The following is an 18,201-nucleotide window of genomic DNA, read 5'->3' on the forward strand; positions in this document are numbered from 1 at the left end:
ATTGTTCATGTAGTTATAGATTGCTCATTCTGTATAATATTCCATTACTGGAATGTCCCACAAATTATTTATCTATTCTGCAATTTACAGACATATGGATAGTTCCTAGACTGAGACTATTATAAATAATACTGTTGTGAACATTCTTTTATTTAATATATGTCTGCATTTATTTGAGGTATATGCTTAGGAAAGACATTGCTGGGCCATAGAATGTTGGGTCAGAGTATATGATCCACTTTAGCAGATATTGCTAAACAGTTTAGCAAAATGATTCCACCAATGTACACCCCCACTAATTTTGTAAGAGACTTTGGGTTTCTTCAAATCCTTGATAACACTTGATAGTTCCCCTTTTAAAAAACTGTAGCCATCTGGTAGTGGTATCGAATTGTGGTTCCAATTTTCATTTCCCTAATGATTAACAAGGTTGAAACTTCTTCATATGATTATTGGCCACTGGACATCCTCTTTTCTGAAAAGTCTATTCAAGTCTATTCCCCATTTTTCTACTGAGTAGTCTGTCTTTTTCTTATTGGTTTGCAGGAGTTCTTTAAACATCTTGGCTATAAGCCCTTGGTCGGATATATGTATGCAGATATCTGCTTCCACTTTATGAAGTGCCTTTTCACTCACTTTTGGTGAAAAGAAATTCTTAATATAATATTAATATATCCAAATTTATCAATCTTTTTTATGGTTAGTACTTTTTGAGTCCTATTCAAGAAACTGTGTCCTACCCCAGGATCAGAAAAATGTTCTCCTATGTTTTCCTCTAAAAGCTTTACTGTTTTTATTTTATATTTAGATCTACAATTTATCTGAAATTCATTTTGTTTATAGTGTGAAGGAGAGGTCAAGGAAATTTTTTCCATATGGCCATGGCTCTCAAACTGTGTACCAAGTACACAGTGGTACCTTGGGTGCCACAGTGAATTCACAGAGGTGTCATGGGATATTTTACATTTTTGAAGGAAGCACAGTGACATCTGTTGGGTACCATATAAACTATTAACCTGAAGTAGTTCACAGTTTCATCATTAAATTGTACTATGTTCCCTTCAATGACATCATATTTTTGCAAAGCTGGGTTTTTCAAAGTTGCCGTGACATAAAGTAAATATCACTTGAAATCAGGAGATGAGAGTAATGGTGTTCAATCTGATTCTAACACATGATAAGTTCTGCAGTACCCAATAGGAGCACAAGTCCATTAGCAAATATTGTGGTTGCTTAAAAGTAAAATAAAATGTTATTTTTTTCTTTTAATTTATGTGTAGTATATAAATACTCACTAAGTTGTTTGGATCTAGCTACTTAATAAACAGAATTATTAGGTATTTGTTTTTGGGCCTAGAGGTGCCATGAAAAAAATGACTGAGACATTAAATGTTCCATACATCAAGAAAGTTTGGGACCCTCACTGAGGCAGAGCCTAGAGCAGTCCCATGATTCCCACCCTGGTGTTTATGTCCTGTGTGATCCCCTCCTCATGAGTGTACGTGGGACTGGTGACTTGCTTCTAACCAATAAAATATGGCAAAAGTGATAAGATATATGTGATTATGTGTACGTGATTATGTTACTTAAAACTGTAACGCTCGACTTCAAAGGAGTCTCTCTCTCTCTCTCTCTCTCTCTCCTTGGCTTTGAAGAAGCAACCTGTCATTTTGTGAGCTACTCCATAGAGAGAACCATGCAGCAAGGAGGTGAGGGTGGGCTCAGGCTCTCAGCAGCAAAAAACAGGCCCTGAGTTTGGCAGCCTGCAAGGAATCGAATTCTGCCTATAACCACATGAGTTTGATTGTAGATCCTTCCCTAGTTGAACCTCTGATGAGACTGCAGCCTTAGCCAACATCCTGATTGCAACTTTGTGAGACCCTGAAGCAGAGGGACTAGTTAAGCCATGCCCAAACTATTGTCTACAGAAACTTTAAGATAATAAGTATGGGGGGGCTTCCCTGGTGGCGCAGTGGATAAGAATCTGCCTGCCAGTGCAGGGGACACGGGTTCGATCCCTGGCCCGGGAAGATCCCACATGCTGCGGAGCAACTAAGCCCCATGGGACACAACTACTGAGCCTGCGCTCTAGAGCCCACGTGCCACAACTACTGAAGCCCATGTGCCTAGAGCCCGTGCTCCACAAGAGAAGCCACTGCAATGAGAAGCCCGCGCACCGCAACTAAGAGTAGCCCCCGCTCTCCGCAACTAGAGAAAGCCCGCGTGCAGCAACGAAGACCCAACACAGCCAATAAAAAAAAAAAAAAAAAAAAAAAGGTGTGGGGACTTCCCTGGTGGTGCAGTGGTTAAGAATCTGCTTGCCAACGCAGGGGACACAGGTTCGATCCCCGGTCCAGGAAGATCCCACAGAGCGAGGAGCAACTAAGCCCGTGAGCCACAACTACTGAAGCGCGCGTGCCTAGAGCCCATGCTTCACAACAAGAGAAGCCACCGCAATGAGAAGCCTTTGCACTGCAACAAAGAGTAGCCCCCGCTCTCCGTAACTAGAGAAACCCCGCGCGCAGCAACAAAGACCCAACGCAGCCAAAATAAATAAATAAATTTATTTTTTAAAAAAGATAATAAGTGTGTGTTGGGAATTCCCTGGCGGTCCAGTGGTTAAGACTCTGAGCTTCCACTGCACAGGGCACGGGTTCAATCCCTGGTCGGGGAACTAAGATCCCACGTGCCACGTGGCACAGCCAGAAACAAAAGCAAAAAATAAGATAATAAGTGTGTGTTGTGTTAAAGTGCAAGTTTGTGGTAATATTGTTACATGGCAATAGGTAACTAATACACTCACCATGTGGATATCACATTGACCAGCCTCATTTAATGAAAATACCATTCTTTGCAGTGTCATCTCTGGCATAAATCAGACACAGCGTTTTTTATAATAATGAGAAGTAGAAGCCACCTAAATTTCTAATAGATTTTTGATGAATAGATCATGATACATTTTATCCACTTGACAGAATAATAGATGGCCAATAAAAATCATGTGGAAAAATAGCTAATTACATGGGAAAGTTTTCACAATATATAATTAAGTGAAAAAAATGAGTTATAAAATCGTATGTTCAATTATATCCTAATTGTGTAAAAGGTGAGTTTTGTGTGTATCTGCATTGTAAAAATGGTGTTAAAGTGTGTTTGGGAGAGGAAGGATTACAAGTGTTTAACAATCTTTTTGTGTGTTTTTAAAATTTTCTATAGAGAAATTGCCTATAAATTTCCTACAAAGAGAACATACTACTTTTATACACACAAATTCATACACGCATATTATTTAAATCAAAGAAAAGTCCCTGCCTTGAGGAATTTACAGGGTGGTAGAAGGAGACAGACTACAGACAAACAAGGGCATATAAAGTTAGAGATTGTATGTTCAGGACCATTTAGAGATGCAGCTTGAACCATCTTAACACAAAAGGCTCATGAGCTGTGATTGGCCCTGCTGGGGTTATATAACATAGTTGGACCAACTGCAATCGCTAGAATATGGGGTTCTAAGCCAGGATCATGAGGTCACTCTATGAGCCTTGCCTGTCATCAGCACCACATGGAGAGTTGGGGGGGAATCTTCCCAAAGGAAAGAGAGTGCCATGAACAGAAGCAGGATGAGAAAGGTGACAGTGAATGACAAGACAAGAAGCAGTCAATTGTGCCTGGAGGAGCACGGCAAAGGCACAGAGGAAGACACGCTTAGGCTGAATGTTCCAAGGTGAAGAGGTGTTTCCATGTATCTGGGGTCAGGAGGGCATCTGAGGAGGAGGGAGGGAGTGATAATGAACAGAGGTGAAGGGAGCCAGAGAGATAGATAGAGACCAGATCATCCAAAAGTGGCTTCTGTATCAGGCTAAGGTATCTGAGCCTTCATCCTGAGGATAAAGGGGAGTCCCAAAAGAATTGAAGGCAAGGACCAATGTGTTTGATCACCTTTGCTTACCTTGCAAGGTACAATACCCGATGGATACTACTATAAGCAAGAATAGTTAATAATATTTTCTCTCTCCTGCACTAGCCTTCATGAACTCTCCAGTGGCTGTGAGGAGGATACTTTGAGGAATCTTTTATAATAGCTTCCGCTAAACCAGTGTGTCTCCATGTTTTTGACCATGATCCTCAGTAAGAAATACCTTTTACATCACAATTCAACTGAATTTCACTGAATTATGTTAAAAAAAAAAGCAAAACACTCCCCTAGACTATCAAATTCACGATGGCAGTGACCAAAACTGTATGACTCTTTTGATTATCACTATAGCCTCTATATCTGGCACAATACTTGTCTTATGGTGGGCCCATAATATTACTATTATTACTAAGTATGTATTTACTGAATGAATGAATAGATGGAAGGATCGATAAATGATTCAAAATGCATTGCAAACTACAAAGAGTTATACAGATACAAACAATTGCTGTTAGCATCCAACTCAGAGCTAGATTTATGAGGCTCTATGTTAGATCACCAGAGCAGGCAGGGGGAGTGGATGCTGAGGGCAGAGTAGAATTTGGATATAATGCCAACAGTGGGTGGTGCCCCATACACCCCACTGGAATGATTCATACTACTTCCTGGGCCAGGGTCCCCCTTCATAGCCCCACTTCCTCTTTAACAGACCGTGAGTAATTTCAGTGGCATACTGAGACCATGATTCAGAGACTGGAGATGAGAGGGTTTGAAGATTCCCTCTCAAAGAGAGTGCAACAAATGCACAAGGTAGTCTTCTTCACTGATTAGGGGACCTGGGTTTTAAAAAGCCACTGCTTTAGATACCTTGAAAGTGCGTTTGGCTCAGGGAGGGTAGTCAGGGACCACTTAAACCCATCATATCCTCCCTGCCTCTTGAAGCTTATTGATCAGTATCATTTGCAAAGCCCTTCTCTTGGTGTTCTCTGTAACCAAAGTTCTCTAAGCAAAAAGCCAAGCCAAGGAAACAAATCTAAAAGGAGCTGTTTGCCCAAATATTAGCAATGCTAACTGGGGTTGAGAAATTACTTCCTCCCAGTGGCAATATTCCTGCAAGGTTTAAGGATTAGAATCCCATTTGAAGAAGGGCTGGTCAGAGGAAATAATGATTTTCTGTCATTTTCAAAGAGCCAGAATCTTTTGTGATGAATGAAGTCATCATTAAAGATCTTTAGTTCAGGATTGCACTAACAATAATTTAATAGTTATAGATGACTGTGGGGGGAATTTCCAATACCAATCACATAGAGCCTTTTTCATTCAAAAAGCAAGCCAAGGGCTTCCCTAGTGGCACAGTGGTTAAGAATCCGCCTGCCAATGCAGGGGACACGGGTTTGAGCCCTGGTCCGAGAAGATCCCACATGCTGTGGAGCAACTAAGCCCGTGTGCCACAGCTACAGAGCCTACAGTGTAGAGCCCATGAGCCACAACTACTGAGCTCGCAAGCCACAACTACTGAGCCCATGCGCCACAACTACTGAAGCCCATGCACCTAGAGCCCATGCTCCACAACAAGAGAAGCCAGTGCAATGAGAAGCCCGTGCACCGCAACAAAGAGTAGCCCCACTAGCTGCAACTACAGAAAGCCTGTGCGCAGCAATGAAGACCCAACGCAGACAAAAATAAATAAATAAAATAAATACATTTATAAAAAAAAACAAAAACAAAAAACCAAAAAGCAAGCCAAGAGTTAAGACAATGTTTGAAAGCTAAGGTTCAAGATTAAGGGACTTTGGGAGCAAGACCTGGGTTGGAGTCCAGTCTCTCCCCTGTACCTTTTAATTAATCACCTTGGTCAAGTTAAAGAACATACCTCTCTAAGCCTCAAATTTCTCAGCTATAAAAATTCAAAGGTACTCTGAGGATTGGAAAAAAAAATGTGGAAAAGAATTTAGTGCGGTACCTGGCACATCATGTGTTGGATAAATAGTTGTGGTAGTAATGATGATAATGATGACGATGGTGGTTGTGATAATCTTTATTATTTTGTCCTAAAGCAATATGAAGAGATATAAGATCAGGTTAATACTCAGAATACAGTTGGAAAAATGAGTTGGATTCCCAAATAACCACAGTACCAAGCAGTATTCAAGAATGAGTATCACATTCTTATCTTCTTGAATTTATCCAAGCTGTTCCATCTACTGGAAAAGATGTATCACACCATGTTCACCTCTTCAAATATGGCCTGACTTTGTTTCAAATGCTGTTATTCTATGAGACTGTCCTTGATCACTCAAGTCAAGGAAGCTCTCCTGCAAGCCCCCCGCCCTTCATTTGTGAGAGAGTCCTCCTGCAGCCTTTTAATAAGCACTGCTTTCTACCTGAGTTAATTTGAGTGAGTTTCTGCTTCTTGCAACCAAAAGAGCTTTGATTCAGATATTGCCAACGCATGTGGTTTCAGACATATTGAGTGTGAGGGTGCTGGAAACGCAAGGGAGGATGGAAGCAAGCCAGGCAGAGGGTAGGATGTGGGAGTCACAGGCTGATCATCAAAGGTGGTTCAGAACCCATGAGATCTCTAGGGAGGGAAAGAGAGATGAGAGAAAAGACTGGAAACATGACTGATTTCAAGAAGAACTTAGATAAATTCTTGTCCCACTAAACGAAATCACACTACCACCGAGCACCTAGTGCGTGTGGCTGAGCACTGCCTAGGTACCAGGTGAGAATGCAAAGTAGAGTAAACACGACCTCTGACCTTCAGGAAATTACACCTACAACTTCTACTGAGTACAGATGAAGTGCAAGGATGACTATCTTGCAGTTCTTTCTCTTAGAGGGTCTTAAAGCATGAGACAGAAGAATCGGACAAGATCATACCAAATAATATATTCAAAAGTGCTTTAGCATTGGTAAACAGTTTTGTATATATAACTGATGTTAGTGTTCAGTCCACAGTTATGGAGGACCTACTGTGCCAGGCACAGTGGCAAATCTTTTATACGTATTCTTTGAAGGAAAAAAAAGTACCCTAGAAGTAGGTGCTATTATCCCATTTTACAGATAAGGAAATGGAACCTCAGAGAGGCTGCCTTTCTGTAAGGTCATGAGGCTGGTGAGTAGCAGAACCAGAAGTAAATGCACATTTATGTTTAGCAGATTTTTGACAGAAGGAGAAAAAAATTATATTTTCAGTAAGTGGTACTGGAACAACTGGATATCTGTATGAAAAAAAGGGAATCTTGGTCTTTACCTCACGTTGTATACAAAAATTACCTTTAAATAAATCATAGAGCTAAAAGTAAAGCTAGAACTACAAATTTCTAGAAGAAATCACAGGAGTTTATATCCACAACCCCGAGGTAGGCAAAGATTTCATGGACAGAATACAAAAGCCTAAACCCTAGGAGAAAAAAATGATAAATTAGACTTCAAAAGAAAACGCACCAAACTTCTTCATTTCGAAAGACACTTGAAATGGAAACAGCAAGCCACAATTTGGAAGAAAATATTTGCAATGTAAATATCAGATAAAGGGCTTGCAACCAGAATAAAAAGAAGGTAACTCAATCTTTTAAAAAGGACAGAAGGATTGAAAAAGATGATACATGAATGGATAACAAGCACAAGAAAAGATGTTCAACATGATTAGTTATCAGGGAAATGCAAATTAAGACCACTGTGAGATACCACTTTATACCCCTGAGAAAGACTAAATTTAAAATGACTGACAATACCAAGCATTGGTGAGGATGTGATGAAGCACCTGGAACTTTCAGATATTCCACTTTGGAAAACAGTTTGGCAGTTTCTTATCAAGTTGAAAATATATGGGACTTCCCTGGTGGTCCAGTGGTTAAGAATCCGTCTTGCAATGCAGGGGACACTGGTTCAATCCCTGGTCGGGGAACTAAGATCCCACATGCCGCAGGGCAACTAAGCCCGTGTGCCACAACTTGAGAGCCCAAGTGCCACAACTACAGAGCCCACGTGCTCTGGAGCCCGCGTGCCACAGCGAAGAGCCCACGCAGCGCAATGAAAGATCCTGCATGCCGCGACTAGGACCCGACGCAGCCACTAAATAAATAAATAAGTATTAAAAATATATATATACTTATTCTATGACACAGGAATTTCACTCCTAGGTATTTGCCCAAGAGAAATGAGTGCACATACAAAAAGAGTTTTACGTGAATGTGCACAGAACCTTCATTCATAATAATCAAAAAATGGCTAACTCAAAGGCTAAACAGATCGTGGTAAATCCATTGAATAGTATATTACTCAGCAACAAAAAAGAACTATTCATATATACAACAACACTGATGAATCTCACAAAATTTATGCCGAATGAAGGAAGCCGGGAACAAAATACTACATTCTCCGTGGTTCGATGCAAATGAGATTCTGGAAAAGGGAAATCTAAGCTGCAGCGGCAGAAGGTACATCGGTGGTGGCCTGGGGTGGGGGGTTGGGGGGTGGGCATTGCTTGGAAGGGGCAGGTAAGAATTTTCTAAATCTTGATTGTGGTGGTGGTTGTATTGGTGCACACTTGTCAAAATTTATTGAGCTATTTGTACACTTAAAATGAGCACATATCACTATATGTAAACCCTACCTACAGAAAATTTTTTTAAAAGAACCTTAAAAAATGGCGAATTGTTCCACAGGCGCTGCGGCAGGGAGAGGGCCTCCTCAGGTAGACTTGCGGTGGAAGACGTGGAGTTGGCATGGGCGGGAAACCTTCCGGAAGTTATTTAGTTTGTAAATCACTCTCCACCTTGCCAAGACCTTTCACACTCTTAGAAGTTGCAGTCCCTCCTCAGGTCCTGTCAGACATGGAGTGCTGGGCTGGCAGCAGCAGGGCTGCCCAAAGGATAACAATATGGAGAAAGGGGTCTGTTTTTTCCAGGTACCTCCCTGAACCTAGGACAGATCATCTGACTTAGCTCTGAGTTCTCCATAAAAACCCTCACGGCCTTGCTCCTCCTCTGGCCTCACATCTCTGCCTCACTTCCTCAGAGGGCTGTCTCTCTCTCTAGCTCTCACTCAGCAGCCAGGGGCCCCTCACAGGTCCTTGGGCAGAACAGAGACTGCAGTAACCATCAACTCCGAACCCTTTAGCTTCTCCTGCAGGGAAGCCACAGGAAACACTGGATGGAATAAATCCCGCCAATCACAAGCATTCAAACCTTCTCATAAGTACTGTTCTTTTAAAAAGCTGGAAAGTTGGGTTGAGGAGTTTGGGGTTATTATTAGCACCACACACTATAAAAAGGAAATGCCACTGATGATCTTAGATGGCTGTATTTTTATATGGGATAATTCAAGCTTCCTTCTTAAGAGTTTCCAGTCATAAGAAATCCTTAATAAAAATACTACCTCAGGGCGTACCCTCAAACTCAGCTCAACATTGTTGAAATCCGTTGGGACTATTCCAGTCAGGGCTGGCTGGGAGAACTAGGATTGCATTTTTAGCCCATTCTTATGGCTGTTCCCTTCTGAGTTGCTCAGGTCTGTCCTACCAGAAGAAAACAACCAATTAATCAACCTATGTATAAATATTTCTTTGTAGTGACCATGTGGAAGCAGCATGGCAATGGGCTGATCTGCAGACTCTTATCAGACTGATCTGAGCTTGGTCCCTGTGTCGCATAAGGCAAGTTGCTCAGCCCTTCTGTGCTTCCTCTACAAAATGGGTCGCTATGAACCCTGTGAGCTAGTGCCTAATGTCTGGCACTTAGTAAATATTCAGTAAATGTTGATTCATTATTATTATGTGTTCACTCATGCCTCTTACTACGGGGACTGCGAAAGTGTGGTTTTGCCTTTGGGAATTCTATATTCCATTTTGACACTCAAAACATACAGGCAGGAGAATAAAAGAACAACAGAAGTAATGAAATCTCACGTTAGGGAAGTTGCTAAAAAACGTCCAATTTAGTCTTTCAGGTACTGCTGGCCCCCTGCTTTGAGCTTTACTGGAGAGGAATTTGTCAGTGTGTGTCAAAAGCCTTTAAAACGTGTTTGTCCTTAAGAAAGCAATCTGTCTGTCATGGACAGACAAATGAGGACTGACACAGGAGCACCATGCCATTCCTGTATGTAGACTAGATAACTTTAAGGTCTCTTAGAGCCCCAAGAGTCTGGGGCATCTTTAAGTGAAAATATTAATCTGAATTTGGAAAGTCATAGGGGTTAGGGGTACCTAACTCCATGTATTCAGTTTAGTTAGGTTGTAGCAGATCACTGATTTTCCATCTTATTTCACAGAACCCAAGGCATGACTTGGGATTTACTGACATAGAAAATAGTCACGGCAGTTGTGTTTCCATTGTATTTGCACCCATCGCCTCCCATCCCAAGAAGAAGGAATAAATCTGCAGCTGTTGTTTGAACTTCTGCAATCTGAAACAATTTGAAAACCACAGCTGTTAGAGGCATAAACCTGATTCTGGCTTTGTCCTTGATCCATGTCTCATGTTTCATGGAACTCACCAAACGCCACGCTCTGGGGGTTGAGTCAGAGAAGGCCGCTTCTCCTAATCATCACCCTCCCAGAAAACAGAAGTGCTGAGTGCTTATTCCTGAGGGGACTTTCCAGTGTGAAGCAGAGCCCGTTTGTGCCTTGGTTCAGTGGAACCAAACCCCTGAGAGGGGTGCTGATATTCCTAAAGTCCTACGAAAAGTTCAGCTACTACCCAGCTTTGCCCACTGGCAAGCAGAGATGAATACTATGGCAAACACCAGCATCTGGCTCCCAGCAGCCTGGCTATTTGGAGGAAGGGGCAGTCTGGAGGGCTTTAGTGCATCTCAAGTTAACCACGCTCGTCTACCCTCACTTCCACAGAGAACAGCAGGCTGTATTCAGGGATCTCAGCGACAGCTGTGCCTTCCAAACCAAGACGCTGTTCGGAAAGATGATCCAAATGTGGGTTATGTGTTTCAGTGGGATTAGGTGGGACTTTCCTACTCAAATGGCCCTTTGTGTGCTTCTCAAAGACAGGGTATTAACCTCACGCGTGGCTAAAGCATGATGGATGACTTGGAGATCTCGATTTACATTTGGCTGGAGGTCAGAACTGAACCATCAAAATGCCTGGGTATCTGATGGACAGTGCCTGGCTTATTCAGACTTGTTTCTGATGGAGTGGGTGGATCCTGGGGCTTTTGCTCCATCCAGGTTTGATAAGCTAAACAAGGCTGGAATGTTACAAAGTTCCTCTCAAGGCAGCAGAATTCAGTGTCCTGAATCAGTAGGCTCTATTATCATTTTTGTTTATATTCAGCATCTTTACCTACTTCCAGATCTACACCGACCTCTGCCCATTTGTTGCAAGGTGTGGTCCCATCCAAGACTGGGGCAGCCGGAGCACAGGGCTTCTGCTCGAGTCACTTCTCCCAGGTCCTTAAAGTCACCTGCTTGGTCTTCTTGCTTTCTCAGTAAGATCCCTTGCAAGTGTGAAGTGCTTCTGTCTTCATCAGTGCTTTGGACTGTCTTCTCAGGCCAAGGGGAGTCAGAAGTTGACCTGCTCTATCTTGCCTGTTACAGGCTTGCACCATTATATGACAAGAGTTCAATACTCCCAGGCTGGAAGTGGGGTGGGATTGCCCCTCCATTCTCCTACAAACCAGAGTGGAGAAGGGGCTGCTTCATCTTCTGGTGAAGAACTGAGCTTTTAGAGGTTCCAGAATGATTCAGATGTCTTGGTTCCCAACAAAAGCTGTGTGGGAGACTTAGGCTGGCCTGCTGCACTGACCCCTTGACTAGGCCCAATGGCAAACAAGTTATCATGTGGGAGGAGCTAAGCTAAGTACCTGTGGTGCCACCGGAAGTCATGATCCCAGAATCCAGGCATTATAAACCTAATAAAGGATCCAAGGGAACAAGCGCTCCTCTGGCCTGGCAGACCCTTCACTCCACATGCTGAGTCTCTTCACTCAGTGTGAAGAAGGGGCTGAGACTGAGATGTGTGGGCTGCTGGCCCGAGACGAAGTGAGGTCTGGGGCTGAGGTGGAGAGTGGCTGCATCTGCCATCATGGAGCCCTGGTTCTATGTGCAGCCTCTGCACTGCTCGCTGGCATTGGCAACAGTGAACCGAAGTGAGAGCGACCTCAGTAGAATGGGACATCTTCTCAGTTAACCCCAGACACAACCAGCCTTTGTGCTCTGGCCTAGCTCAGAGGAAACAAGAGAGCCTCTTAGAAAGTTTAACTCCGGGACTTCCCTGGTGGCGCAGTGATTAAGAATCCGCCTGCCAATACAGGGGACACGGGTTCAAGCCCTGGTCCGGGAAGATCCCACATGCTGCAGAGCAACTAAGCCCGTGCGCCACAACTACTGAGCCTGCGCTCTAGAGCCCGCGAGCCACAACTACTGAGCCCACGTGCTGCAACTACTGAAGCCCGTGTGCCTGTGCTCCACAACAAGAGAAGCCACTGCAATGAGAAGCCCACGCACCGCAACAAAGAGTAGCCCCCGCTCACTGCAACCAGAGAAAAGCCTGCACGCAGCAACAGAGACCCAATGCAGCCAATAAATAAATAAATAAATAAATTTATGTATGTAAAAAAAAGAAAGTTTAACTCCATGGAAACTTTTACAAGGTCAGACTTTTTAAGCTCTGGCACTGAATTTACTTACAGGAATCTATTCTAAACAAAAGAATTTGTTGTCCTCTCCGTGTTGGTAATCACAATACATGTCAGAAATAATTTAAATTCCAATAGAAAGGGATTGATTAAAGGCATTATATCAATACAAGTAAACCATTAAAAGTTGTATTCTAGATTAGTTCTTTCTGGTAGAAGTACAACCCACCACCAAGAAGTGTTCTGATCAAAACTCTAGATCTAACCACCAATTTATAGAAAATTCAGAGGACAGAGAAGCATGTTAAATGACAGCAAGGGAATGCAATCAGGAAAATTCAGAATGTAAGTACTCTACAAAACAAACCTAATTTCTTCTTCAACAATAAAAAAATACAAGAAAAACAAAAGACAAAATGGGAACATACAGAGAAAGAGACTTAGGATATATCTGAACCAAATGCAATGGGAAGACCTTTCTTGAATCCTGACTCAAACATACAATTGTAAAAAAAAAAAAAAAAGGTCATTTATGAGACAATTGGGAAACTTGAATGCTGGATATTTGATATTAATGAATGATTACAATTTTGGTTTTTCTTTTTTTTTTGAGTCCCAATCTTTTAGAGATATATACTAAAATGTTTATGGATAAAATAATATTTGCAATCTGCTTTTTAAAACTCCATGGGGGGTGGGGGCGGGAGGGTAGGAAAGTATAGAATTGGTGATTGTTGAATGTGAGTGATAGGTACAGAAATTTTATGATAGTATTTATGCTTCTTTTTAATAATTTTATTTATTTATTTATTTTTGGCTGTGTTGGGTCTTCGTTGCTGCACGTGGGCTTTCTCTAGTTGTGGTGAGCGGGGGCTGCTCTTTGTTGCCATGCGTGGGCTTCTCATTGCGGTGGCTTCTCTTGTTGCGGAGCATGCGCTCTAGGCGCCCGGGCTTCAGTAGTTGTGGCATGCAGGCTCAGTAGTTGTGACTCGCGGGCTCAGTAGTTGTGGCTCGCGGGCTCTAGAGTGCAGGCTCAGTAGTTGTGGTGCATGGGCTTAGTTGCTCCGCAGCATGTGGGATCTTCCCGGACCAGGGCTTGAACCCATGTCCCCAGCGTTGGCAGGCAGATTCTTAACCATTGTGCCACCAGGGAAGTCCTATGCTACTTTTATATAGTTTGAAATTTTTCATAATAAAAAGTTTTTGGAAATCATGTTGTGGAACAAATCTTGTGTCATGGAAAACTGTTTATGGCATATTACATTAAAAGAAAGAGGGAGTTGTATCTTAAGTCCTATTATGATCTCATTTTTGTAACTGTGTGTATGTGTGAAAAAGTCTGCAAAAATATATGAACCAAAATGACTGATGAACTATGATTAATTCTGAATGACTGAATTACGGTGATTATACTTTTTTAGTGTGTTCACTGCTATAAATTTTTATAATAATCATTACTCATATATAAGCATGAAATAACAATGAATATATTTAAAATTAGAAAAAATATATGCATAACTATATTTGCACAGAAAAGTTATGGGAGGACAGTCTTCTAGGATTTGGGGCTTTCCTGTGTTTTCCTAATTCACTGAAAAGAGTAAGATTTCTTATAAAAAGAAATTTAGAACAAAGAAAAGTTGGCTTCATTTTAGGGCACTGAAATGGTTCTGATCACCAGTTCCAACCTGGGGCAGGGGGGCATTTCCCACACCACCAACAGGCAATTCTCCATAACACTGGCTGGGTATTCTACAATGTAGCTAATTCTGACACCATCCACCTGGAGATAATGTCAGACCCTACAGGTGAAGGACTCAGTCCCACAAGACTGCTTCCACCCTACTTCAGACACCAGTCATATCCCCAGGTTACCACCTGTGATTCTGACTGACAGCTATAGAATGAAGCTTCCCAGTGACCCTCTGCTAGGATTCAACCAATTTGTTAGAGTGGCTCACAGAACTCAGAGAAACATTTTTCTTACTAGATTACCAGTTTATTATAAACAGTAATAAACGGATATAAGTCAGGACCATCCAGATGAAGACATGCATCAGGACAAGGTATAGGGAAAAGGGCGTGAAGCTTCCATGCCCTCCCCAGGCATGCTACGCTCCCAGCAGCTTCAAATATTCAACCTGGACGCTCTCTGAACCTCATACTTTGGGAATTTTTATGGAGGCTTCATCACATAGGCATGATAGATCATTAACTCCATTTTCAGCCCTTCTCCCTTCTCAAGAGAATGGGGGGCGGGGCCGAGAATTCCAAGCTTCTAATCATGGCTTGGTCTTTCTGGTGGCTGACCAGCACTCATCTAGCCGTCATCCAGGAGCCCACCCAGAGTCACCTCATCGGAACAAAGACACTCCTATCACCCAGAAAACTACAAGGGTTTCAGGAGCCCTGCATCAGGAACCAGGGTCGAAGACCAACTATTAGAAGAAAAGATGTTCCTAGTTCTCTGATCACTTTGGAGATTCCAAGGGTTTTAGAAGCTCTGTGCCAGAGACAAAGACCAAATCTGCATTTATTGTTATAAATCATAATATCACAGATATTTTAAGAAAATGTTTGAATACGTCATAACTACCAATTTACGCACTCTATTTCTGTACAAAGTTGAACTGTTCCCTGGCAGATCTGAGTTCTGCTCCTCCACAGAGGAGATGTTTGATGTGGGACAAGTCAATTGTTCCTGAGTCTCAGTTTCTTCCACTCACTTGGTGGGTGGCCTTGGTTAAGTCACTTCACTTCTTTAAGTCCTCAGCTTTTTCATTGGTTAAATAAAGAAAACAACTATTTACAAGCTTGTTATGAAGACTGAGATAATCCCATAACATACCAGATACAGTTGCACATAGTAGGTGTTCAGTAAAGTGTAGCTTCTATCTATTAATTAATCCAACAAATATTTATTGAGCATGCAATACACTGCAGGCACAGTGCTAGGTATTAGGGATAATTCGTCAAGCAAGAAACACAATGTCCCTCTTCTCTTGAAGCTTCTAGCCGTGGTTGGTGGGGAGAAAATAAACAAGGAAACAAATAAATGAGATAATTACATTTAGTGATAAGTGCTTTGAAAAGAAAATTATTTCTGTGCTTATATTTACTATTAGTGTAAAAACCTTCCTGGTCAATCTCTCTCTACTCCTTTATGTTTTAGGAGCCATTCTCAAATTAAAGAGAGCTCAACAATGACTTTAATTGAGCTTGGAAATTCACTGAACTATTGACTCTTAAAGCGACATGAAGAAGACAGAGAGAAAAATGAAATGTTGGTGAGAGGAAAATCCTGAAGCTGTACCATAGCTCCCAAATGCCATTTTGTGAATCATTGCCTGGTGGGATTCAGAATTACCTGGGGAGCATTTTAAAGATACAGACTCCCAGGGCTTCCCTGGTGGTACAGTGGTTGAGAATCCGCCTGCCAATGCAGGGGACACGGGTTCAATCCCTGGTCCGGGAAGATCCCACATGCTGCGGAGCAGCTAAGCCCGTGCCCCGCAACTACTGAGCCTGTGCTCTAGAGCCCGTGAGCCACAACTACTGAGCCCACGTGCCGCAACTACTGAAGCCCACGCACCTAGAGCCCACGCTCCACAATGAGGGAAGCCACCGCAATGAGAAGCCCGCACACTGAAACGAAGAGTAGCCCCCGCTCACCACAACTAGAGAAAGCCTGCGCACAGCAACAAAGACCCAACACAGCCAAAAATAAATAAATAAAATAAATAAATTTATTAAAAAAAAAGATACAGACTCCCAGTTCCCATCCTCAAATATTCAAATTCTGGAGATCAGGAATTTTTGTTGTTGTTGCTTTTTTTTTTTTTTAAGTTCACTGGTAATTATTATGGGCAATCAATCATGGGAAGCAGTGCTTGTCAGGCAGCTTATGAATTCCATTAGTCACTGAAGCTGAGAATACAGAGCTGTGTCTGTTAGTCTGTTGGCCACCATATATTTATTTTTCTAATTTCTAAAATACTTGCCCTGGTTGGCCCTCAAGGAGCTTAGAATGTAGTGGGAGATATAAATGAAGGTGCTGTGGGAATACAAAGCAGGAACAACTAAGTCTTTGAGGGTTAGAGAAAACTTTCTGGAGGGGAAGAATTCTGAATGAGTTAGAATCTGCTCCAGCAGCATGTGACAGAAAACACAAAATTATAGTGGATTAAACTAGTTAAAAATTTACTTTTCTCTCATATAAAAGCCTCTAGTCTGTAAGAGTGCTCACTCTGAAATCTCATCATTGAAATTTACTAGGACAAATTACTGAAACTGCAAACCTAACCCTTTCATATGATTAGTTATGGCACATCCGCCTGAAGCAATATTATGCAAACATGAAAAGTCATCACTTAGGAAGCTACAGAGTATGAAAAACAGCTCGTGATAAAATATTGAGGAAATGCAAATTTGTGTATATGCAAAATTGTGTATGTGTTGTGATTACAACTGTGTGAAAAATGTGTGTATATGGGCAAATATAGAAAGACCATCATAAAATAAAAACAATTATTGGATGCATTACAGGTTTTTTCTTCTCTGAAGATTCCCTTTAGTACAGTTATATTGTTTTCATAACAAAATTTTAAATGTCTTGCAAACTTTACATGGTGTCAAAGGTAGGAGTGCTTAAGAATCACCTGAGGAGCTTATTAAAAATGCGTATTTCCAGGCTCTAGCCAGAGAGATTCTGATTCTATAGATCTAGGGAATGGCTGCATTTTTAACAAGCATCCCAGATCATTTTGTTGGAAGCAGTGCACTGACCACATCTGAAAAACACCACCATATCTAGTGTCTCAGAGACACTTAAAAATGTATAGAGTTGGAATATTATGTGTGCCAAAACAGCCCAGCTTTGCATTGTCCTAAGGACTCTGGCCAATATTCCACTATCATTGTTGGGGAAACAGTAAGAAAGCTTAAAACAAAGACTCCATATTCACAAAAATGTTTTCTCTCCCTGGTTTATATAGTGAAATATTACTAAAAGGTACAGCTTGGATCATTTTTCTTTTGCCTTTAAGCAAACTTGAAGCTATCTAATAAAAGCAACCCAGGCACTAACAGTTATGTATCTCCAGTTCTCTTACAGTCCCTATGTATCCTGTAACTTACTCCATGCCTTTCTAATAGGCCCAACACAAGTTCAGCTATAATCTGCCTTCGTGAGTGAAGCTCAGTCATTTCAAACTCTACAGCTGCATTGCACAATGTGCATAAGCATAGATCTGCATAGATCCAGTTGATTCTATACTCACTGTATTCACTAGAATGATCAGTTTATCTCAGTTTGCCCAGGAATTTTCTGGTTTTATCACTGGTCCTAGGTCCCATGACCTCCACCCCTGCAACCCCTCAGTACTGGGCAAACCAGGACGGTTGGTCACCCCCGTACCTTTCCATTGCCTGTGACCCATGTAGTTATGCACAGCTTAAAAGACCCTTTCCAGGAGGGGTTATCAGCCTCCACAGACAGTGTCCCAGGGAATTCAGGCACGAACATAGCTTTTGGAAGATCTTACTCCGAAAAAGAATATATATAAAATGCTGTTCATTATTTTTCAGAAATAAAACATTTCCCTGAAGTGGTTTCAGAGGAGCCAGGGATTTAAGGTGCAGCAAATGGTCCTCCTCCTACATTTCCATCTCCCCCTTTTTCCTGCAAGCAT

Source organism: Balaenoptera musculus, chromosome 3, assembly GCF_009873245.2.
Source record: "Balaenoptera musculus isolate JJ_BM4_2016_0621 chromosome 3, mBalMus1.pri.v3, whole genome shotgun sequence".
Taxonomy (NCBI): Eukaryota; Metazoa; Chordata; class Mammalia; order Artiodactyla; family Balaenopteridae; genus Balaenoptera; species Balaenoptera musculus.